Source organism: Panicum virgatum, chromosome 2K (assembly GCF_016808335.1).
Source record: "Panicum virgatum strain AP13 chromosome 2K, P.virgatum_v5, whole genome shotgun sequence".
NCBI lineage: Eukaryota > Viridiplantae > Streptophyta > Magnoliopsida > Poales > Poaceae > Panicum > Panicum virgatum.
In genome coordinates, this window is record NC_053137.1 from 29,453,898 (window position 1) to 29,460,315 (window position 6,418).

At 42.0% G+C, this 6,418-nt stretch overlaps 1 non-coding gene across 1 annotated transcript; it reads right to left on the reverse strand.

The window, feature by feature from the left end:
* Positions 1 to 6,006: 6,006 nt before the first annotated feature.
* On the reverse strand, positions 6,007 to 6,113 carry LOC120696332. Its single transcript, XR_005684109.1, has one exon. It is a non-coding gene; the product is annotated as a small nucleolar RNA R71 (small nucleolar RNA).
* Positions 6,114 to 6,418: the final 305 nt, after the last annotated feature.

A 6,418-nucleotide genomic window follows, 5' to 3' on the forward strand; every position in this document is an offset into this window, starting at 1 on the left:
CAATCCTAGCAAAACATTATACTTGAAATATTATCAAACTAAGAGAGAGATCTAATGGAATTACCGAGACTAGTTAAAAAGGCCATTGGAAAATAATGTTGGAGAGGGGAAAAATGAAACACACACATTTAGATAGGTGGACATGTGCAAGTGGCAAATGGATGATCCCGAGACACAAATGAAGTTCTCGTTATCGGATTGCACATGGTTGGAAGATTTGAGTATGGAATAGTTCTTCAAAGTAACTTGGAAAATTAATGAAGCCAAAAAGAGCTAAGGAGCATTTTATTCTTCTCTTTTTTTTCTTTTTCTATCATTTTTCTATTTTCCTCTTTCTTTCTCTTTTTTTTCTTTTTGCTCCTTAGAACTATTGATAACATAGAATACTTACCCAGCCATCCCCCCATGCTTGAACGAATGCTCGTCCTCGAGTATGAATAGTGGGAGAACCAACTAGCTAGGGTAAGTATCTCAAATTCACCTTCTTCTTCGTAGAACCACTTGAATCTCGGGGAGCCTTGTCTCCCAAAACTTTTCTTTATATGGTGCCCTTGATTCTTTTGATTCCATCGAAATGATAATCCATACTCAAATTGGGTTGTGGTCAAGGAGGTAATCATAAAAAGATATTTTTCGTTTAGGGTGGATATCCAGCGAGGTTTGTAAAATTCCCGAAGTAGAAACTCACAATGCATGGATAAATAGGCTAGCAAAAAGAAGGTTACACAAAAAAAACGGAATGACCAGCTTCTTAGTCTCGTACCAAAGAAATCAATCTTAATTCAATTCATCAAAATATAAGTTTGCAATCTAAAGGTTTCATCATGAAAGAATATGTATGTATAGGCTTTGGTAGGTAGAACTTTGCAAGAGATTCACAAATGTAGATAGCATAGGAATTAAGTTTTCAAATTAAACAACACAAGGTGTAAGGTCATCGGTAGACTTAAATCAAAGAGCAACATAGAATATGTGGGTTTAGAATTTAGTAATTTAACCTCCACAAATAAAAGAGCCGGTATTTAATCATTTTAATTCCATTTAATTGAGAGCAAATGGTCAAGTCATATACAACATAGCGTAGGTAAAACAAAGCGGCATCTTCCATCATTTTTCCATAAGCATAAGGCATTGCCAAAATGTATCAATGTGGTGAGCACAAAGTGATGGTGATCCTACACTTATTGAAAACAAAAACAAAACTAGGTTGTACTCCTAGAAGCCATGTGATAGGTTGAGAGATATATACAAAGGTTGCATCTATGGTTGAAGGCATATATGTACAAGCATTAAGAAAAAGAGAGAGTTGAGGAAGAATTACCGTCCTTCTCGATGCTCGTAATGAAGTGTAGCGCGGCCTCCCCCATACTTAAGCATTGTGCTAAGCATGGAAGAAGAATCATGAGCATCTTGTGGCAACCGTGATTATCTTACTCCATGAGATCTTTCTTCCTTGTCCACGAAATCCTCCCCCATGCTTAGCATAATGCTAGGCGTGGGAGGAGAAGATGGACCATCTTGAAATTCTTGAAGTCCTTCCCTCATGTGTATGAATATTATCTTCAATGTGTCTTCACCTTTGTTGCCTCAATTTCCTTCAACTTCTTCTTGTACTAAGTCATGGTCCCAATCCTTGCTTCTCATCGTTGTCGCCTCCTTCAATTCCTCGTTGTCCCATTGCTGCCTCATCTTCACGAATTTTTCTTTCAATTTCCAGAACAGAACATATACTGAAACATTTCTCCATTGCGAAGTGCACAAATTTTTCTTTCCAATGAGTCCTTATTCGCCAAAAATTGATTCCGAACAAGAGAGTTATGTCCATTTTATCCCAGTGCTGCAATCTGTCCCGACGAATTTCAGAACGCTCAACGTCCAATATTCTTGCCATATCTCCTTGTACGGGTCTTCAAATTCATTGATCTTAAATGCGTTGGAATGGGAATTTGATGGAGCTTCTGAATATCAAATTTTTGCTTCTTGTACAGCTCTGAACATGTTCTCAAATTGATGAAAACAGCTGCGTCCTTCTCAGGTTTCGACGATGTTAATGATCTTGATTGAAATTCTTTTGGTCTTGAACTTATGGGAGCGCTTCTTCATGCCTGCAAAACATTTTAAATGCACACTACCCCGGGGTGACGGTCAGGAGTAGAAACAAATGCAAACAAACCTACCATTCCTAAGATCTCAATTTGTGGCATAGCTAGCTTAGCAAAAAAAAAAACCTAGTGAGTGTACGTGTGTGCTAGTGTAAATGCAAATGAGAGGAAGGTATATAAACAAAGACAATGTTTACACCTAGTTCTAAACACCATGTTTACAACTAGATTGCCGAACTTCTCCATAGCCACAAAGACTTATTTAACCAAGGTCAAAACACCATGTCTATTCCAAGATCAATAGGCCTTCATAGCACAAGAAAAAAATAAAGCGCATTGCAAAGCTTATAAACCAACCAAATGCAACCTGATAGCTTGGTAACTAAATGATGATGGTCTTCAATCATGTCTAAACACCATGTTTACACAAGATTGCAAAAAGGAAAATGCTCACGTGAAGCATTAACATGGATATGAAAGCTTTCATCAATAAAGTTGAGACCAAACTAGCAAAATGAGTGCATGAACAATGGAATGGATGCAAAGTGCAAATGCAAAGTTAGCAAAAACAAGTGTTAGCAAGGTTAAAGGGACCTTTCGATGTTGTTCCGCAACTAGTTTATTCAAAAACAATTGCTAAGAGTGACAAAAAGCCTTCGCGACACTTCATAAGAAGTGAGGCTTTTGTCAATGAAAATGTTATTTATCGAAAAGGACCAAACAACTGAGCTAACAAGGTTTTAGAAGTAGGTTTATAGGTTTTCTATATTTTTTGGCTTAAAACTAAAATTTTGAAGAGAGAGTGTTGGGTATAGAAATTCTATCTAAGGTGGTTTTTTTAAAAAAAACTAGAGAGAAACAAAAGTCATTTCATGCTCCAAAATAGGCCAAAAACCTGCAAAAACGAAGTTCCTCCAAAATATATGTGCATATGTGAAAATGACCAATAATTAGGCCGGGGTTAGGATGGTTAGTGATTTTGATATTGAATTCATGCCATTATCAAGGATAAACAAGGGATAAAATGGGTACTTAAGGAGCGCCAACAGTAATCACTGAGTGTCTTCTGGGCCATAGCTCTAGGAGCTGACGACGATGTGATGACTGGATCAACTGCCGAGAGTGATCTCCAAGGTGATACGAGACGAGCTCACGTCCTCCTCAAAAGTGACTCTGGATCGGAATGAAAGTTTTGCGGCAAGTCGAAACTGGTCATACACTACCCTGTTTTCATATCAACGAAGACAAGCCTGTTTAGCAAGCGAATACCAATTTCGATTTTGTTCACAACTCTGTCTATATATTTTACTCTGTGCCTTCCCCGGCAACGGCGCTAAAAATGCTTGTTAGCGCCTACCAACGTCACCTAGCGATGACGCCCGCAGACGCCAATTTGGGATGACAGTATTTCATGAACCACGAATAGATCCGCAAGCGCACGGAATACCGCTGTAGCATTTTACCCGGGAGTATACCGGGGTGTCATTTATATTTCCGCAGGGAAGGCGATGAGTGAGAGAATATATAGATCAGTTGGTGAGCTCTATCTAGATTGGATATTATCATGCATAAACAGGGGTAAGATAATAACATGGTAGGAGGTAGTGTGACACACACACAAACTACTCTCTTGGATAAAAGAATAAAGATTACTTTAGGCCGGGAGCAAAGTAAAAGTCAGAGCTCGAGTCAGCTGCGCTAGGCTAGTTATATCTACACTTTCTCATTAGTTAGCTCGTTAGAGATTAAACTACACAACAGGGAGATCGCTATCGAAGTAACGGGAGGAGCCCGTACACCCCGGTGACTTTATGTACCTGCTACCCCCCATACCGAACGTGGAGGATTACTAAAAGGCACGGACAGGGCTGTCACCACCTGCCGGCTACCTCTACAAATCGTTGGTATATTTGACATCCAACAACTCTTAGCTAATCTAAACACCATGTCTACACTAGTAAGGGATACTCTAGTGTCCCGCGCGGAGCCCCCACCTTTCGGATGGACAGACATCACACTAGAGCAATCATATGAATACTGGAGCAGTTGATAGAGTTCTAGGAATAAAAGACTAACCATCTCCAGCACATGGCGATCATGCAATGCAAGCATTGAATAATAACACAACCATGACAAGAAGTATATACTCGATAACTCAGAATATACTTCAAGCAGATATCGGTAACTATAGTCTAATTCTATTACAAACGACCGAATATTACAAGAGAGAGCTAGAGATGAACCCATACCAGACTCTCGAGCAACTCCGGCGACTTGATGACTCCTAGACTTCTCCTCAACTCCACTAAGCCTAAAGACTATGCAAGGAATGCAAGAGAGGAAGAGGTGTGTGGGGTGTATGTGTGTGTGTGTGTTCTATTCTCTACCCCCCCCCCCCCCCGCTTCTATGTATAGCAGGGCACCAAAATAGCCGCAGCACCCCAAACCGACATTGTGAGCCAACAGGGAAGCGCCACGTGCCTTGGTTGAGGCGGTGGGGCCCACGGGCCTGGCCGGCCGACCAAGTAGGTCGGCCGGCTTGCCCGGGCCGCCAACCGCCCCCAACTTCCTAGAGTAGGCTTGTCTTGGTCTCCCCTTGTCATAAAGTTGAGGCACGGCCTGCCCCAGCTGGGTTTGCTTCAGTTCTTGGGCTTCACTTGGTCCATTTGAGCCTGAATCGGTACTCTGATATTTTTTGTGATTTTGTGTCGGGCCAAAGTGTGCTTGTAACCTGCATATTAGCTTGAAAACACAACTTGCATATTCTAAAAGGTAAAGTGTGATTTAGGAACTTTATTGGATAAGGATGCGTGTAAGAAGTGCAAACTCTCATGATTTTCTAATCAAGTTAACGCATGGAAATGGTCGTTAGTGAGCGTCAACATTACCCTTGCTTATTATTTACTTGGACTTACCCCTGTTAGAGTTTTGCCTATTGCTTGAGGCACAATACCATGGTTAATGTTAAGTACAATACCTTTGCCACTGCTCCTTTGGGACACAAATAAATGACAATACCCTTACTCTCCAGGTGAAATCCTACAACAGTATATCCGTGCGCTTGCGGATCCATCTGTAATCGTATTGATTATACCACGAGAGTGGCACCCCTTGGGTGCAGTTGCTAGGATGGGTTCGGCGCCCTCATTTCTAGTGATTGCACTAAGGACCACCAACAGACAATTCTGAGGTTGTTATCGAGGTCATTGCAAACCCGGTATCGACTTAAGAAATGCCAACAAGCATTTCTGGCATCGTTGCCGGGGACGACATGTGAACAAAGTTATTGTGCTAATATTAACTTAGGATTTGTACTTAGGATATAGTCTTTACTCTTTTAGGCTAATGTCACTTTATGTCTTCTTTTATTTTTTGATTTGAAAGAAGACAGGGGTAGTGTATGACTGGTTTCTCTCTACCGGAAAACTACACAAACAATCCAGAGAGGCTCATGAGAAGGGCACGATCACGCGTCATTCCTCCTCTCGCTCTTCTCCCGGCACAGGAACCCATTCAGGAAGCACCACTTGTTCCTGAGGCTATGGCTGAAAAGACTCTCCGCGAGTTCTCCGTCCCCTCCACCGACAATGTGGCCACTGGCCCTAACATCAACGTCGGGGATGTGAACTTCAAGCTCAAATCAAGCCTCATTAACATGGTGCAGGCTAGCCCATTTTGTGGCAAGCCGAATGAGGATGCAAATGCACATTTGTAGAATTTTCTTGAGCTCTGTGACACCGTTGTCATACGGGGTGTCACTGCCGATGCAATCAAGCTTTGTCTGTTTCCCTTTTCCTTCTTAGGGAAGGTGAAACAGTGGTTTTACAAAGAAAAGTACATTGACACCTGGGCAAAATGCTCCAAGGTGTTCCTCGCAAAATTCTTCCTGCTAGGCAAAACAAATGCCCTGCGCGGAAGAATAACAAGTTTCCAGCAGACGGAGATGGAATCCATCCCAGAAGCTTGGGAGAGGCTGCAGGAATACATCCTGGCCTGTCCTCACCATGGTATGGATGAGTGGCTCGTTCTACAAAGCTTCTACAATGGGCTCACAACGACATCCAGAGCTAATATTGATGCTGCTGCTGAAGGAGCCTTCCACAAGCTGACCATTGCCAAAGCTAAAGAATTGGTCGAGAAGATGGTCTCCAATCTGGGTTGGAGCGATGAACAACTCCAACCCTGTACGAAAGGCATGCATACTGTCAAGGAGACGGATATGATTGCCGCAAAACTGGACCTCCTCATCAAGTAGATGGAGGAAGAAAGCAAGCAACAAATCCATGCTCCCGTCTACGCCATGGGTTCGCACTTCA